General features: G+C 46.0%; 1 non-coding gene across 1 annotated transcript; it reads right to left on the bottom strand.

Moving 5' to 3' along the window:
- Positions 1-17,583: 17,583 nt before the first annotated feature.
- On the bottom strand, positions 17,584-17,655 carry Trnat-ugu (transfer RNA threonine (anticodon UGU)). The gene has a single exon. It is a non-coding gene; the product is annotated as a tRNA-Thr (tRNA).
- Positions 17,656-18,802: the final 1,147 nt, after the last annotated feature.

The following is an 18,802-nucleotide window of genomic DNA, read 5'->3' as shown; positions in this document are numbered from 1 at the left end:
GTCCATGCGCACCATTGCCCAGCCTGTCGGGCTTTCTGACGGCATTTTCGCCTCTTTATCCAAGGTGCTTTTTCTAGCACAGGTGCGCATGCGTGACTCGATTTCATGAGAAGCTGCCTGCTGTCTGCTCCCTGAGCTATCCCCAGCGCCCCTGAGGTTCATGCCAGGACCTAGGCTGGTCCGTGTTTTGCTCATTTATCTGCTGCGCTCTTGTTTAGTGCCTTTTTCGAACGGAAGGCCGCGACGGCGTTCGGGGCAATCGCTAGACAGATATTTCGAACTGCTGAGTCTGGAGCCTGCGTCAAACGTTTGCTTATTAATAGAGCTTGCATAGGACTCCAGCTCGCGAATCTGTCTCAGGGAGCGTGCCCGTTCCGCCTGCGCGATCTTGAGACGCAACTGCAAAATACGTGCCTCGCGCTCAAGCTGATCTTTTCTCGCTTCTCGTTCCGCAGCCCGTTCTTCTCGCTCCGCAGCGCGTTCTTCTCGCGCTCGCGCCTCGTGCTTGTCTAACCACGCTGTTAGCTCTGCTCCCTCTAGCCCCATGCGTTCCGCTAAAGCTAACAGCTCTCGCGTGCTAGCCATGTTGCTACGCTCTTAAACTAACAACAACAAAAAAGAAAACAAACGGCTTTGTCCTGTCGCGGACGCCAATTTGTGATGAGCAGGTTCTTTTGTATAATATTTTCTGGCGGCTCTCTGAGGCGAAGCCTCCCAGAACCCAATAGAGGACAAAGCCGTTTGTTGGGAAACATACACATAAACTTTTAATAAAACTAGAAACGAAAATTAACCCATAAAACAAACACACAAAGATAACATGAAAACATGTAGCTAGAACGCTAATGATATGAAGCAAGTTCGGGCAGGCTGCGGGTGTGCGTATGCACTACAGTCTCGACGCGGCGAAGCGGAGAGGAGACGACGAGAGAAGCGTTGTTGGTCTCACCAAAAGACGTTGTGTCGGAATGTCGTACAGGCTGCCAGAGCGTGGCAGCTCTGGCTCGGAGGAAGAGGACAGGCGGCTCGGTAGCACGGGTCGACGGTGGTGGCGTTCTGGTCGGGCAGCTGATCGTGGCACTCGGGCTCGTAGTCCGACAGCTCACGTTCTGCCCACGGACGCAGACGCTCACCGGCCTCGGGCAGCAGCAGTTGATTATCGGGCAGGGTGGCGATGCCCGGGAAGGCAGGCGGCTTGGCAGCAGGGGTTGACGGCGGCGGCGTTCTGGCCGGGCAGCTGGTCGTAGAGCTCCGGCCCGTAGCCCGACAGCTCTCGTTCTGCCCACGGGCGCAGACGCTTGCCGGCCTCGGGTAGCTGTTTACGATCAGGAAGAGTGGCGACTTCCAGGAACGGGTTGGCAGGAGGCCCCGGCCTGGTGAAGTCCTGGTGGCTCGGGTCCGGAACCCGACGGCCGTCTTCAGCTCCCGATCCGGTGGCCAACCTTGTCCTGGTGCGGCTTCTGGAACTCCTCTCCCTACTGCCAGCGCGGCTTCTTTTTCTGCTGCTCTGGTCGACTCGTCGATTTCTCATTGGCTGCTCGAGGCTCCGTGTTCTTTTGTGATTGGATTGGCTTTTTTCTTTTGATTTCTTTTCTTGTGCCACGTGTTCACGCGCTGGCCGCTCTTCGGCGTCGTCGTTTTCGGCACGGCGCGGTAGAGCGGCGCGCGCTCTCCTTGTCGTCTGCTTCTTGTTTGAAATGCACCGCACCTTGTCGTACACCACAAATATCACCGTCGCGCACCACACATCACACCAGTGCCGAGCTGGTCAGCACCATCTCCCACTGCTCGTGCGTTGCGTTTCGATTTAGGGAGTTTGGCATGCCCATGTAGTGTGGTAGAGGGTAGCTCGCTCTGTACAGAAAGGACAAAGGGGCTGATAAAGGGTGGGGTACATCGCGTGAAGGAGCGTGAGGGGAGGATAGGTGTTGGTGTGGAGTTGCCTCCAGGTCGTGGCTTCAGCTCTGGTGAGGGATGGGTGCGGTGGCGGCATCGTTCTTCTCGAAAGGCGGTAGTGCTGCAGTATATCGTAGTAAGTTTGTAGTGTGTCTGGACTTGGGTCTTCTGGCGTCTCTTGCAGTGCCCGGTTGCAGTGACCTCGGGCTATCGTGTGTGCACGATGGTTTCCGCTGACACCTTCGTGTCCCGGTGTCCCAATTATCGTGGTGCGGGGTATTTCGTTGAGGCGATTAAGAATATCGCATGCGATTTTATGTAGATGGCCGTTCGCGTAGGCTCGACATGTTGACTGACAGTCTGTAAGAATATATAGTTCTTCGTTTTGTCTCGATGCCGAGATGGCGAGGGCAATGGCGGCCTCTTCTGCTGCGGCGACGTTCTGCGTGCGAACGGAGGCGGATACCAGTTCTTGCTCTGTGTCCAGCCACGCTGATTACCATGCCCTCTCCATTCGGGTACATGTGCACGGCCGCATCTGTCCAGCGAGCTGTGGAGAGAGTGCCATATCTCCTTTCTATTGTTATCGCTCGTGCTTTTCTCCTGCCCAAGTGATATTCCGGGTGCATGTTACGCGGAACAGGGGCCACCATTATTTGCTCATGTAGGGACTTGCGGAGTACTTCTTGATTGTTGGTCGTCGCCACGGGGTATTGCAACCTTCGAAGTGTTGCTCTGCCTGTTCTAGTGAGGTTGAGGCTTGTGATTTGCGCATGTCGGTGTGCTTCAATTAGTTCTTCGAAGGTTTTGTGGATGGCCAGGGATAGAAGTTTCGTTGTTCCGGTGCCTGGAGGAAGGCCGAGGGCTTGTTTGTATGCTTTCGGCAGTAACACATTTATTTGGGCTTTTTCTGTTGATGTTAAGTTCAGATAAGGTGTCACGTACGTGACTCTACTAACGATAAGGGCCTGAGTCAAGCGTAGGAAGTCTTCTTCCTTGATGACATGTCTGCGACTGGCAATTCTATTGATCATGCGAGATAGGCTGTAGTCGGTTGTAGTGCGTTTACAGTGTAGTTATTGTGACCACTATTTTGCATGGAGACACCTAGTATGCTGAGTGTTTGGACTCTGGGTATATGTTTTTGGTTTAGGTGTATTTCTATGGCCTCTCTCTTTGTGCTTTTTCTTCTGGATTTTTTTTATGAGAACGAGGAGCTCGGATTTTTCGGGGGAGCATTACAGGTTGCACTCTTTGGCGTATTCGGTGGCAGCGTCTGCCGCCGGTTGCAGAGCATCCTGCTGCTCTCCATCCGAGCCTCGAGTTGTCCAAATGGTAATGTCATCCGCATATATTGCGTGGCGAAGGTGTGGAATCTTCTCTAGATGCTCTGGGAGGTTTTTCTTGGCGACGTTGAATTTGAGTGTCAATCTTCTTTCGCTGAGTCATTTTTTATTTTTGCTGAGTCATGGTCATGACTATGCCTTCTAACATCATCCTTTAGTGTTTCCTTCACTTAGTACCAACGTCAGAACGCATTTTAGTGGATTTTGAGTGTTACTCTTTTTTCGCTGAGCTATTGTCATTTTTACTCAGTCATGGTCATGACTATGGCTTCTACAATCATATTTTAGTGTTTTCTTCACTTAGTACCCACTTCAGAACCCATTTCAGTGGCTTTTGAGCGTTAATCTTTTTTCGCCGCGTCATTGTCATTTTTGCTGAGTCGTGGTCATGAATATGACTTCTACCATCATCCTTTAGTGTTTCCTTCACTTAGTACCGATATCAGAACCAATTTTAGTGGATTTTGAGTCTTAATTTTTTTGCTGAGTCATTGTCATTTCTGCTCAGTCATGGTCATGGCTATGACTTCTACCATCATCCCTTAGTGTTTCCTTCACTTATTAGTACCCGCGTCAGAACCCATTTCAGTGGCTTTTGAGTGTTTATATTTTTTCGTCCCGGCCGCGACGGCCACATTACGATGGAAGCAAAATGCAAAAACGCCCGTATGCTTGCGTTGTACTTAGTGCACGTTAAAGAACCCTAGGTGGTCAAAATTAATCCGGAGCCCTCCACTACGGCGTGCCTCATAATCAGAACTGGTTTTGGCATGTAAAACTCCAGAAAGAAGAAAAAGAAGAATCTTTTTTCGATGAGCCATTGTCATTTTTTCTGAGTGATCCTCATGACTATGACTTGTACCACAATCATTTAATGTTTCCTTCACTTAGTACTGACGTCCGAGCCCACTTCAGTGGCGTTTGAGTGTTTATCTTTTTTTCACTGAGTCATTAACGTTTCTTTCTGAGTCATGCTCATGACAATGACTTCTACCACCATCTTTTAGTGTTTCCTTCACTTAGTATCCACGTCCGAACCCATTTCAGTGGTTTTTGAGTGTTAATCCTTTTTTTATGATTCATTGTCATTTTTGCTCAGAGTCATGACTATAACTTCGAGAAACAACATTAGCCTTTTCCTTCCCCTAGTACCCCATTCCTACCCATTGCTTTGGTTTTTGAGTGTAAATCTTTTTTCGCTGAGTAATTGTCATTTTCGCTGTCATGACTAAGATTTATACCATCATCCTTTAGTGTTTCCTTCACTTGGTACCCACGTCCGAGCCCATTTCAGTGGTTTTCCAGTGTTAATATGTTTTGCTGGGTCATTGTCATGACCTACATGACACGCATGTCATGACATTTATGTCATGGCCTATCACTTGTGTTCGTCATAAACTCCTGTCATTCTATGGCAATTTCGGTGCCTACCAAGTTAACGAAACGACCATGGTAGCACTAAGAGGTACGCTGCTATTTCATGACCTACATGACAAGCATGTCATGACATTCATGTCATGACATGTCATTTACGTTCCTCATGTACTCTTGTCATACTGCGCTAATTTTGGTACATACTAAGTTAACGAAACAACCATGAGAGCACAAAGTCGTGGGCGGCTAGATAGATAGATAGATAGATAGATAGATAGATAGATAGATAGATAGATAGATAGATAGATAGATAGATAGATAGATAGATAGATAGATAGATAGATACTGTCAAAGTAGCAAATGTTCGCCAAGAAATGCTTCGCATGGAATACAACCCTTTTTTATAACCAAAAACACGGTCAGCATGGTCGTCAATGTTCAGCCCCACTGGTACGTAGTATTAAAAAAAAAAAAAAACAGAAACGGGAATGCGATACGGGGCGACCAGTTTACTCCCATTTTGCGTTATTTTCGTTTACAGTGTATAGCAACTTGGCAAAGTGATTGTTTGATTGTGATCACGTGTGCGAGCACGCTTATATTAGAAGTATGTATGATTTATTAAACACTTAGTTGGAATTCAGCACTTCTGTCTCCGTTCGTGCTTTCCGTCCTTTGTCCGTCTTCGCGCTGTTCTTTTTTTACGACGTAGTTACCGCCAGACTACGTAGCCAAGACAACTCACGCACAATTACCAACGGTACATGTAAGCCTATTGACAGTGCCTTCTGAACTTAACAGCTTTGTAAGCGTTATTTCTAGCAAAAACTAAATTATTAAGTGTCACTGAGGTCCTGCAGAGAGTATTTCTACACATAAAAACAAGCAGACAAGTATAGAAAGAGATGTGAGAATAGAGAATAAATGGTAGAGAGGAAGTAGCACTATTTTTGCAGCCCTTTAGGGAGCGCGTCTCAGCGCCTAGCCAAGAATACCGTAACTGTAAAAAAAACTGAACGACGAAAAGGAGGAGAGTATAGGAGTATGGTGCGCAATTTCAACAGCGTTTTTCCGAATGCCAAGTTAAATATACAATAAGAATTCTCCGGAGTCGCCGTATCAATTGCGTTAACTGCGTAGCAGTTTTGCACACAGTACTCGAAATATTGGTCGTCGACAAAATGCTATAATGCCCTACAAAATGCCACTATGGGCAGCAGAAAAGACGCACTGCGCAAAAGGAGGCTTCGTAACAATGGCCTCAGGCACTTCAACCGGATTTCTGCCGTCGCCGTCGCCGTGAGGTTCCCAAATCGTCGCCGCGTGCCGTATGCCCGAGCGGAAGCGAGCGGGGACACGCGCTATCACGGAGAGCGAACGCACTCAATCTCCCACGCGCAAGCAAGGAAGCGGGAAGCCAGCGCCGGAGGGAGCGGGGAGGGGGGGGGGGGGGGCGCACTTCCACTCTGCCAACAACCGCGCTCGTCGCTCGCTCGCACCGCACGGCTCTGCTTTATGCATTCGCCGCTCAGTTTTCGTTGAAGCGATAGAACGTACCTTCGCCGCTGCGGCGTATCCGCTTGCTGCCAAAGTGTGATCTATTCATGTTTGTTTGTGCGCGCTCACACCACGCTTGCATTCCGTTAGTAATAGGATTTTCCAACGCACGCTACACACGGATCGGCAAGCGCAAACACGCGCTCAGGTCACACGCGCCTTCTCGTGGTCATCGAATGTCGGTCTACTTACGCCGCAGCACACCTGTAGTTTTTCATGTCAGAATAGCAGAAGTCTGCAAAGCAGCTCGACGCCTCGAAAGTGAACTGCGTTGTAGAAAAACGTGGCATTAAAAAATGCGATTGAAACAGGCAGTACATAGTAGCTTGACTAGCACTCAGTCAGCCTACTTGCCTAAAGACGGGTGCCAGGGTATGTCAATGCGTGGCCGAAGCAGTTTCAAATACCTGCACGCTTTAATATTGTGCACGCCTTGTCAGTATTGCAAGATCATATTCCTCAAATGGATTTCCGCGGACCTTCAGATATCTTGAATAGAACACGGGGTAGTACGCGTGGACAAAGCAAAGGACGCTTTGATTGCCATGAAAAATTTTTCCCGTCGAAAGAGCAAGCGAGGCGCTAGTGCGGCTTTCGCATGAAACTTTGTACGTTTCCACGTATATCGAGCAAACTTCAAAAAAATACGAGCAAAGTTGATACCTAGCCTCCCTTATGACAATAAAATTGACGTTGGAACCGTTGCTTTCGCAGCTAATTATCATTCTGTAGATGTTGCAAACGGCTAAAGACATAAATGGCTTATAAGTCAACTATAAATGGATCGAAAGCGCTACCTCGTGCTGAGCAGCAAGTATTTTCATGGGGATAGCTGTACGAAAAACAGCTTCCAGGTTTGGTTGCCTTGCGCTTTTGACAGATGTTCATGCCGCGTATATCAAGAAAGAAAAACAGACAAGCAGACATCTGTGCTACCAAAGAAATGTGATTCACACTCCTGAGGGTTACAGCTGCGCTTTTTTTTATCATAGGACACCAATTCCTGTGTTGCTTCAGTTTGATGCATTCGTTTTACAATGAATGCGTGTTTCAAGTGCAGACGTGACTGCCAAAGCAGCCACACTCGCTTCTACAAACACAGCGCCGACGACGCGCAGTAATTTAAGAAACACGTTAGCGATGTCGTTTCGCGGCGGGAATGAAGTCGCGTGTTTGATGACTGGACGCGGTGGCCGCATTTTGTTGATAGCAGAATACCATAACGCTCTCGTACCAAGCTTTGGGAGGACGTTAAAAAGAAACCCGAGGTACAAAAGTAATACGGAGCCTCTCTACTATGCCATCCCTCATAAACTACGGTGTAGTTTCGAGACGGTAAATACACAATGCATTTCTTAACGCGAGAGCGTTAAGCGCCCGGTGTAACAGAAAACTCGGTGTCGGCGTCGGCGGCGTTGTCCGTTAAAGGCCATCCCGAACCACGCCGGCCCTTCGCGTGGCGCATAGGCGTTACTGAAATAATTGAATTTCTCAAAGTAAAATGCGGCAGAAAATTCGTAAAGTACGACTTACACACAACCTACAGACATAATAGCGTCGGATTGTAATTTGAATATGAGAGAAAACATAATTATTTTATGCGGAAACTCAAACGCAATGCCCTTTTTCGGCTGCCGTTTGCGATCTGTCTTAGTGGGAGCGGAGCGTCCCGCTCGGTTCCTTGCAATACCATCCAGATGGGGGTGGCCTCCGCGCTTCCGCGGCAGCGGTGGCGCCCGCCGTGTGGAGGGCGGGAAAAAAAAGAACCAGAAAGCTCGCCTTCGTGCATAGCGTTCGCCGGCAGCGTTTCCAGGTAAATATTACGCTTACATAAGCTGCAGTTACCGGGAAGCGTGAAAATCACTCAGGGATCTTTGAATGCAATCGCGTTCCACTCTTAAAGGCGAAGCTTAGATGTCCTCCAAGTTTTATTGTTGCGCAATAGCACTTCTTCCGCTGACAAGGAAACTTGTAGAAATCAAGGATTGCAGGCGGGGTGAGTAAGCAGAAACATCTACGACACCAGTATGGTTGGTCGTATGTTTGATCATCTGAGCATTCGAAAAATGGTTCATCGAAATCAGATTTTTGATAAATACATAGCTTGGCGAGCTGGAATGACGACGCTCTGAAAACTTTACTAAGCGTTTTCTCTCTCGCCATTGCATAAAGAGCACTATACTAAACACTACGAACTGTCGCAAAAACTAAAAGATAACTCATTATTTCTCCCCAAACCCGGACATCCAGGCGTACTGACTAAGCACTTGCGTGTGGTCTCGCTACCGTTTCGATACCAAATTCACACTCTATGCAGAAACGTTTGTTCTTTAAGTTGGATTTCAGCATACCGGCCCGATAGATATTATTGCTACATTGCCATCTACGCAGCCGAAGTAGCACAAACTTGCACAAAAAATCTGCAGGATTCTACAAGGGCGGGAGTGGATTGATCATCGCGTTTGATTTTTACAAAGTGCGAGATTCCGGCACTCCATAAAACAGTAGCCTAGAAAATGGGCGGTATAACGTAAAGCTATTCCCAACTGTTTCTATTCCATTTCTGCCATAAGCCAGCCACGTTTAGTCAAGCATTTTCGAGTGAAACCCACCTCGTTTGTCTCTCACGTCACGTTGTGAAAGCTACGAAAACTCCCGTCTTATATGGGGTGTACTTACTGATTATGTATTATTAGGCCGAACAAACGAATAAAAGTTAATTCCAGTTGTACGCCTTTCTCGCCATTAGCCCGCCGCTATTGGTCAAAACATCCAGGGCTGCGCCTGCTTTGCCGGTCTGTCGCGCGACGTCAGAAAACCGTAAAAACTCATCACGTCAAAGGGACATATATGTACTAAAGATGCATTAATATGCAAAACCGAAATATTCTTTTTTCGCAATAGCCTGTAACTGCCCTATTCTGAAAGAAATAGAAGATGGTTGCAAGCCTATCGGTCTGGCACTGGCTACTGGCAGCTGCCGGGGAAATGAACTTGTTTACGCATAATAATAAAAAATAAAAATCGGAGTTTCGCCGGAAAGGCGAAGCATCGATTGCGATAGCAAATAAGTAGGCAGCTATATGAAGCAACGATAGTAATTTTTTCGGCCGAATAGCCTTGTAAACATTCGCTTACTAAATAAAGTACCACGAATGGTGTCACGCGCGCATAAGAAAACACGAACACATCTCACTCGATGACCGCGCGCACTCGCTGTTAAAACGCTCGAGTGAGAAAGCGCGGCAGCAGCATCGAGCGAATTGACCTTCGTGCTGCCTCTCGCTTCAACCCGAGCTAAGCAGCGAGAACTCGGCGCACATCGAAACTATCAGCACTCGGCGCACTTTATCCGCGTCGCAGACCGATTTCAAGATAGCGCCCGCGCGGCCGTGCCACACGCAGCCGCCGCCGGAGCAGTCCAATACAGAGGTGGACAAATGCCCTAATTTCTTGTCTTCCTGCCTAACCCTCACGTTGAAACGCTATACCGCCCTCCCTCGCCCTCAACTATAAAAAACTCAGCCTCCATTCCACCCTGTGAAAGAGGATATGCAGCGAATCTGGTGCAGACGTCAGACGACGTTAGACAAGCAGCCCCACCGCAAGCTACGTACGTCATGCACGCTCGCGCGTGTGCGGAAGCGCAGCATACATGCTCATTCCTCTATGCCTTCCGCCTAGCGCAAGTGCCTGATTGAAACAATTCGATTTTTCCAAGTAAATTGCATCCGAGAATTCGTAAAGTACGACTTACACACAAGCTGCAGACATGATAGCTTCGGATTGTAATTCGAATATACGAGAAAACATATTTATATTAGACCAAAACTCAAATGCAAAGCCCTTTTTAGTGGCCGTGGGCGCGGTGGAGCTGCAGTGGCTGCGGCCGCTAAATGGAGGTGCGGTTTTTGGACAATTTTGCCATAATATTGATTATGGTCGACGCACGCGCTCTGCGACAGATCCAACGGCCAGGGATCCCACGCATCAAGGACAAATACATTGTTTGCACGCGTACATCACGCGCGCACCGGGCATGTGCGGAAGTGCAGCATGCATCCTCAATCTCCAAGGCGCTCCGCCAAGCGCAAGTGCGTTATTGAACGAATTGAATTTCTCTAAGTATATTGCGTGAGAAATTCCGTAAAGTGGGACGTATGCACAAGCTCCACACACGATAGCTTCGGATTGTTGTTCGAATAGTACCAGAATAACGGCATCGTCACTTGACGCTATCGCCTGATCACGTAATGTGATGTCACGCAATGACGCCTTCATCAAGTGATGATGTCACCTGATGACGTCATGTCAGGCCTCTTGGAAAAGCAGCGCACTGTACGCTTCCCGCTTCTTTGCACAGTCTCCGGGATCGGCCCACATTTTTGTGTGAGCTCCGCATACGCGGACATGAAAAATCCCGACGAACTAGAGGCTAACAGCTTCGCTATATAATAATCCGCCCTCCCTCACCCGCCGCACAAAAACTTTACCCGCCCTCCATCGCCCTCGACCTCATGCTGACAGGCTACTATCTTTCTCTTACCTTCGGTTTTCTACAATTTGCAAATAAACCATTTGCTCCGCCCGACGAGCTTAGCATACAACACTGATTGTCTAGTGCTATTCCTATTGTCAAAGCGTTCCAACCTGCTTTGCCTTTAGGCGCTTGACCATACGTCGGCAAAATATACGAAGCTCACGCCGACTCACTCACAATTATAATATTTGCTTAGAGCTCACTCGGACTCATAATCACCAAAATTCTACTCAGCCTGCATCACTCGTACTCCGACTCATCAGAGCTATACTCAGCCAGGCTCCCTGGCATCCAACCTCACCAGATCTATACTCAAGCGAGACCCACTTGTACTCTTACTCAACAGAATTATACTCAGCCGGGATGACTCGGACTCAAACTCAGCTAAATTCTAATCAGCCGGCTTCACTCAGATTCACTTAAAGAGACCCAAGAAGGTCTTGGCCCACAGATCTCCCGAAATTAGACTTTCTCTTCAACTGAATATATCACCGACAAAAATACCTTCACACTAAAATTTTGAAACTCAAATATTTGTCCGTTTATTAGAGCAAGAAAGGTAAAATCCAGGTTGTTTACTTCCGATAAAGAAGTGCACTGACCGTTGGACATCAGGGGATGAAGAGAACTTGGAGGACGCTTAAGCTTGGCCCGTGGAACGCGCTAGCATTCAAAGATCCCGTACTTCTCACGCTTCCCGGCAACTGCAGCTTATGCAACCGTAATGTTTGCCGGGAAACGGTGGAGGCGAACGTTATGCATGAAGGCGGGCTTTCTGGCAGAAACGCGGCCTCTTGTGTGCATGGGCACCCTGAGGTAGTGAACAACGGCGCGCTAAGAAATATACGTCATTTTCAGGCTTCTCTTATTGTTTCGCATTTTTAATATTCAAGTCTTAGAAAATTTAACATAAAGGACATGCGCTGTTGGTGTTTGGCGCTGTCGGTGTTGCCATTCTCAAAATGTTGAGGAACACCTTTGTACGAGCAACTATAGCCATAGAATGGTGTGGCATAACCCGCACATACCGCATGCCATATATACCGCGAGGCACATGCTTATGCTTCTCTACATGGCTTTCATAGATTATGAAAAGGCATTTGATTCAGTAGAAATACCAGCGGTCATAGAGGCATTGCGTAATCAAGGAGTACAGGAGGCATACGTGAATATCTTAGCAAACATCTACAAGGATTCCACAGCTACCTTGGTTCTCCACAAGAAAAGTAGAAAGTTACCTATCAAGAAAGGGGTCAGGCAAGGAGACACAATCTCTCCAATGCTATTCACTGCATGCTTAGAAGAAGTATTCAAGCTCTTAGACTGGGAAGGCTTAGGAGTGAGGATCAACGGCGAATATCTCAGCAACCTTCGGTTTGCAGATGACATTGTCCTATTCAGCAACAATGGAGACGAATTACAACAAATTATTCAGGACCTTAATCGAGAAAGTGTAAGAATTGGGTTGAAGATGAATATGCAGAAGACAAAGATTATGTTCAATAGCCTGGCAAGGGAACAAGAATTCAGGATCGCCAGTCAGCCTCTAGAGTCTGTAAAGGAGTACGTTTATCTAGGTCAATTACTCACAGGGGACCCTGATCACGAGAAAGAAATTTACAGAAGAATAAAATTGGGTTGGAGTGCATACGGCAGGCATTACCAAATCCTGACTGGGAGCTTACCACTGTCGTTGAAAAGAAAAGTGTACAATCATTGCATTCTACCGGTGCTAACATATGGGGCAGAAACTTGGAGGTTAACAAAGAAGCTCGAGAACAAGTTAAGGACCGCACAAAGAGCGATGGAACGAAAAATCTTAGGACTGACGTTAAGAGACAGGAAGAGAGCGGTGTGGATCAGAGAACAAACGGGGATCGCCGATATTCTAGTTGACATTAAGCGGAAGAAATGGAGCTGGGCAGGCCATGTAATGCGTAGGATGGATAACCGGTGGACCATTAGGGTTACAGAATGGATACCAAGAGAAGGGAAGCGCAGTCGAGGTCGGCAGAAAACCAGATGGGATGATGAAGTTAGGAAATTTGCAGGAGCAAGTTGGAATGCGCTAGCGCAAGACATGGGTAATTGGAGATCGCAGGGAGAGGCCTTCGTCCTGCAGTGGACATAAAATATGGGCTAATGATGATGATGATGATGATGATGACATGCTTATAGCTAAATACAATAGGAGATGACATTTCTCAAACGGACAACATCGCCGACGCAGACACCGGAATTTCTGCGACATGGGGCCCTTAACGCTATCGCATTAAAATACAATGTCGGATTGACGTCACTCCTCCCACTCTCGAAGCCGCTTTCAGTGGCTACAGCTTTCAATAGGCTTAGTAACAGCTAACGTCAACAGCCTTGTATGACTTTAGTCAGTTCTAAGCGGGCTTCGACGTACATGTGCGCTAGAGAGACTTCCTGTCAGCGCACTTAAATACTTTGAGCTTTAAACCCACCAGGCATACGGCCTGAGTGACTTTTATATACTTCAATAACATGAACCGCCTTTTCTCCATTTAGCCACATATCGTCACCACACCCACCCTCACCCGCATCCCCCAACGTCCGCCCTCTCGCAGCACAGCCTTACCAATCTTCCAGAAAGCGATCCTCACCTCCCCCGCACAGGGTGAGGGCAGGTGAGGGTGAGGAAGGCCTTCGCGAGGGCTCGCCCTCGAGAGGGTGCCCATGTCTGGTTCAGTCACGTCTCGGTCATTGTAATACTGTACATGACAGTACCAATGCCTCTCAACCACAAACAAATGGTATGGGTTCCCGAATATCAGCATTGACTGCCAACAAGAGCGTAAGCTCGACAAAGCCAAACTCGGCGTCGGTAATGTATTTAGATACGACGACGATTTTTCAGGTATGTTAAATGTAGACTCACAGACAGGCTTAACTGCTACGGCTACGTCTGTCATATAATGATAATTAGCAAGTTCTCAGCCTCACTGTAATTCTCATCGGAGATCAAGCAGGCGCAATGCATCCAATTTTCAGACCTTTGCATATATTTAGTTAAAGTCCCCACACCTGTTAGGTTTGCGTGCAAAGAACTCAAGAGGCCATCTTACCCTCTGATTCATCACATTTTAAAATGAGTAAAAGGTAAATCACTAAATATTGCTTCCGGTTGGGAGTATTCAAGTCCTTCTCACAAAGAAAGATAGGTTGTTCACACTGGTTCCTGAGGTCATAGAAGGCGGGATTATCACGTCCTTTGCTTTGAGCTGTCGCAGAAATGCGTCTTAGTTGCACAAATTCTGAGAATTTACTTGCCATAACTACGATATGGTTGCAAGGCATGCTTTAGTGGGAGAGTCCAGCTTTAATTGCGTGGATTAGATCCAGTTAGAGAACCTCCTGGGGTTTCGTAACCGGCACTTACATTTAAGTATACGGGCGTTTTTGCAATACTAGGGATGCCCATGGGCACAGCCACGCCCTGCACGCTGAACGACGTTTGGCAGCAACATCATTTTAATTACGGGCTCTGGAAACAGCTGCCAGCCTTCTGCATGCTGTCCGTACAGCTCGCCCTTTACCATAACGGGAAATGCCGAATGCTTTAGCTATCTGCAGGCCCATGAGCAGAAGTACCATGCAGTGCAATTAAACCGCTCTGGTCATTGTTCGCTCGTGAAAACCTATCTTCAAAGACTACTTTGCATGTTCATTACAGGGACCACTGTTATGACAAGATCTTGCAACATTTCGCGGATTTACACGACAATGTACATGCGTGTTTCCTGAAGGAATCCGCCTCGTAGCAAACGCGGTGCACGTTCACAGTGAAAAGCATTCTTTGGCTCATGCGCCTGTTTTCGTGATCGGCGCCCGGAGTTTCTCCGATGATTGTATGAGGAGAGGGTTGCGCCATGTTGAGGAGGTGAGGGCTAACATAACCTAACCTACTGCGAAGTCACTAGACGGGGCAAAATAATGTTTCGTGTTCAAAAAACACTTCCTTGCTCTTAATGATATACGAATGCACATATTCATGTAATTTTATGACGTTGCTTTGCCAAATGTTGTGACATAAGTTACATAAAGTTTAAAGCATCTCAGAGGAAAGCTATCAACAAACTTCACTTGACATGCGTCATTCGCGTTTAAGAGTCAAATGCTCCACAAAGGACACTTTGAATATTATTACAACGCTTTCGTCGACAGAGTCACCTTACGTCGTATCACCTACAAACGTAAGAGCCGGCATATGCAAATGCCGCTGTACTAAGTGCATGGTGGGTCCTGCACTTTCAGATTAGTGTACAGTGCTCAAGTTCTGCAGTATAGTGTAAGAAATTTACACCTCGTAAATGTTTGCACTTGCCCATGAATCCTACATGCTTCTTTTATTGTTAGGTCGTAAAAGTGCCAGAAAATCATTTTAAAACGTAGGTTTCACTTTGGCCCCATTGTGTACAAGTGGTATTATTTAATTATTGAAAGACTGGGAGGCCTGCTTGAGCTTGAGCGCTCCAACTTCCTCCTTTGCACTGGGGATCTGGAAAACCGGAACTAAAGAAGGATGCAGAATGACGAAAATAATTTTCCTATGATAATGCGAATCAAAAGAGCTGCATACACAATGTATTAGGGCTAGTCCTGTATCGTGTGATATTTTTAAAATATTGTAACATGTAACACGTACTGTTATTATAGCTTATCGCCGGTGGGCCCGTGAACCCCCAATAAAGTCATACGAAAATACACTGATCAAGGTCATTGTGGTTTCAATGGTCCTTGGCTGTCTGAAGTTAATCATATTCAAGTATGGCGAATTATCACTGGAAGCGCTTCATCGGTTCCTATTCGTGTCGGCCTTGCCATTTGGATATTCATCGAAAAGGCACAAATAAATCAACGTCATGAAACACGTACCTTGAGCGCAAGAATATGAGTTGATGAGATCCGCATTCAGAAGAAACCTGTGAAAAAATAGTCCAATAAATTCGAATATCAATATACTTATAATTTTATCGTGAATCGAAAACGAAATCCAAACTCACCCCTGCTAGATCCGCGGCTGAATGCTTGACGACAATGTCCGGCAGTACAGAATATATATACATATATTCATGATATATTTCAAACGTAAAAAGAAATACAGGAGTTCATATAGATAACAATTCAATTCCAACACCTTAATTTTGATTTCATTTTTTTTGGTATTCGCAGATGACATTTCCTCTGGCATTTCGTTAAAAAAACGGTAGATAAAATGTTCCTGCCTGCGTAGCCAGGCTACTTAGTGCGTACACAAAGATTACGGAAAAGTTCAAGGGGGTGAAGACTTCTGGAGGGAATATATGGAATGCAGAAGTTCTTTAACCATCTACATTTCGAAACAAACTAATAAAGAAATCTTAAGACGTTTGCCACGCTCAAGAAATCAAGACACTCTGAATTCTGCGAATATTTGTCTTGCCACTATTTCATAGTACAGGTAAGCTGCACCACAGGAAACATGAAAATAGCACGTTATATTATTGCAACATTAGTGCTACTGTAGGGCGCCATGAATTCAATCCTCGAAACGCGAAAAGGTCATGCGCGAGACGCGAGGCTCCAAGAGAAGTCTTCATCGGTGATTACGCCAAGAATTCGATGCTTTTGTCTGTGTGGTTCAATTTTGCCATTGATCGCAAAGTGTACGGGGAAATGGCTTCGTGAGTAAAAGCAACCAGTGCACATTTGAGAAGTGAAAGCTGCAGGCTTTGCCTTTTTCAATATGTTCACACTGCCGGCGAAGCCTTTCTCTTCAAATATAGAATTGCTACCACCTTTGGTTCTTCAGCTCAGCGAGGAAACATTGTGAGAGTTTTAATACCATGCCTACACAGGCAAGGACGCAGGTATAGTAATTGTCATTTAGCCGTTAACTACGCAATATTTTTTAAAATTTTGCTGCGCATCGCCACTGGAGATTCCCATATTCCCTCTAAATACAACTTAGTTGCAGTAGCGCACTTGAAAAAATGCGGACACAAAAAAATGAGTGACTGAAAACAATTTCTCCGCTTGGTGTGTGCCCTCATTTTTTCTGTGTTCTTGCTTTGTGTGTGTGTGTGTTTTCCAAGTGCGTTGTTAATACCTAAGTCATGAAGTAGTACTTACTCCATCAGTACATCTTAAAGGGACACTAAAGCGAAACACTAAATCCGTTTCGATCGATGAAGTATTATTAAAGGACTCTAGTTTCCTTTATGTTGCTATTAATAGTATTAGAAAAAACGAAGGGAATATATATATATATATATATATATATATATATCCTATTTCGCACCTGAACCCCACAGCCCGTACGTTAGTGTGACGTCACGAATTTCAACGTGTCTCTTCTCATTTGAGCCTTTTTGGCGTAGTTACAATTCTCAAAACTTGCTCATTTCTATTTTTGGTTCGCTTAAGTTTAAATGAAATTAATAAATTATGGGGTTTTACGTGCCAAAACCACCATCTGATTATCAGGCACGCCGTAGTGGGTGACTCCGGAATAATTTGGACCACCTGGTCTTGTTTAACATGCACCTAAATCTAAGTACACGGGTAGATAATGCCAGAAGTTTTTTATCCATCTATATTTTAAAACACATTATTAAAGAAATATTAAGAAGTTTGCCACGCTCAAGAAATAAAGACACTCTGAATTCTGCGAATATTTTGTTGTGCCACTATTTCTTAGTATACGAGAAGAAAGGGAACCGAGGGGCCCGATTTTTATTATCATATCATAAGAAGCCAACAAACAAATGACACCAAGGACAACATAGGGGAAATTACTTGTACTTACTAATTGAATTAAAGAAATCATAATTAATGGAATTGAAAACGGATCAAAAAACAACTGTCCGCAGGTGGGGAACGAACCCACGTCTTCGCATTACACGTGCGATGCTCTCACCATTGAGCTACCGCGGAGCCGTTTTCCCATCCACTTTCTGGGGTATTTATGTTTTACAAATAGAATTAACCCTGGGAGTGTTAGCCAGCGCCACCACTCACAAACCTAGGGGTGGATGTGGAACATCCTTTCTGCCGCAGGCGTGACGAGCACGTGATCTTTTTGGGTGATGGCAACTGGTCAATAAACCCACATATGCTACCTCAAGGCATCAATGTTACCGGATTCGAGCCCTTGTTATGTAGTGAATGAGAAGAAAGGGAACCGACGGGCCCGATTTTTATTATCTTATCATAAGAAGCCAACAAACAAATGACACCAAGGACAACTTAGGGGAATTACTTGTACTTAATAATTGAATTAACGAAATGATAAATTCATGGAAATGAAAACGGATGAAAATACAACTGTCCGGATGGGAAATCGGCTCCGCGGTAGCTCAATGGTGAGAGCATCGCACGCGTAATGCGAAGACGTAGGTTCGTTCCCCACCTGCGGACAGTTGTTTTTTCATCCGTTTTCATTTCTATTAATTTATCATTTCTTCAATTCAATTAGTAAGTACAAGTAATTTCTCTTATGTTGTCCTTGGTGTCATTTGTTTGTTGGCTTCTCATGATTTGATAATAAAAATGGGTGCCTCGGTTCCCTTTCTTCTCGTTCATTAGATAACGAGGGCTCGAATCCGGCAACACTGATGCCTTCAGGTAGCATATGTGGGTTTAAAACCAGTTGCCATCACCCAAAAAGATCACGTGCTCGTGACGCCTGCGGCAGAAAGGATGTTCCACATCCGCCCCTAGGTTTGTGAGTGGTGGCGCTGGCTAACACTCCCAGGGTTAATTCTATTTGTAAAACGTAAATACCCCAGAAAGTGGATGGCAAAACGGCTCCGCGGTAGCTCAATGGTGAGAGCATCGCACGCGTAATGCGAAGAAGTGGGTTCGTTCCCCACCTGCGGACAGTTGTTTTTTCATCCGTTTTCATTTCCATTATTAATTTATCATTTCTTTAATTCAATTAGTAAGTACAAGTAATTTACCCTACGTTGCCCTTGGTGTCATTTGTTTGTTGGCTTCTCATGATATGATAATTTCTTATTACAGGTAAGCTGTTCCACAGCAAACATAAAAATGGCACGTTATATTATTACAAACTTGGTAG

This window comes from Dermacentor silvarum, chromosome 3 (genome assembly GCF_013339745.2).
Source record: "Dermacentor silvarum isolate Dsil-2018 chromosome 3, BIME_Dsil_1.4, whole genome shotgun sequence".
Classification (NCBI taxonomy): Eukaryota; Metazoa; Arthropoda; class Arachnida; order Ixodida; family Ixodidae; genus Dermacentor; species Dermacentor silvarum.
Note: the sequence above shows the minus strand (reverse complement) of the source record. Positions and strands in the feature narration are given on the sequence as shown.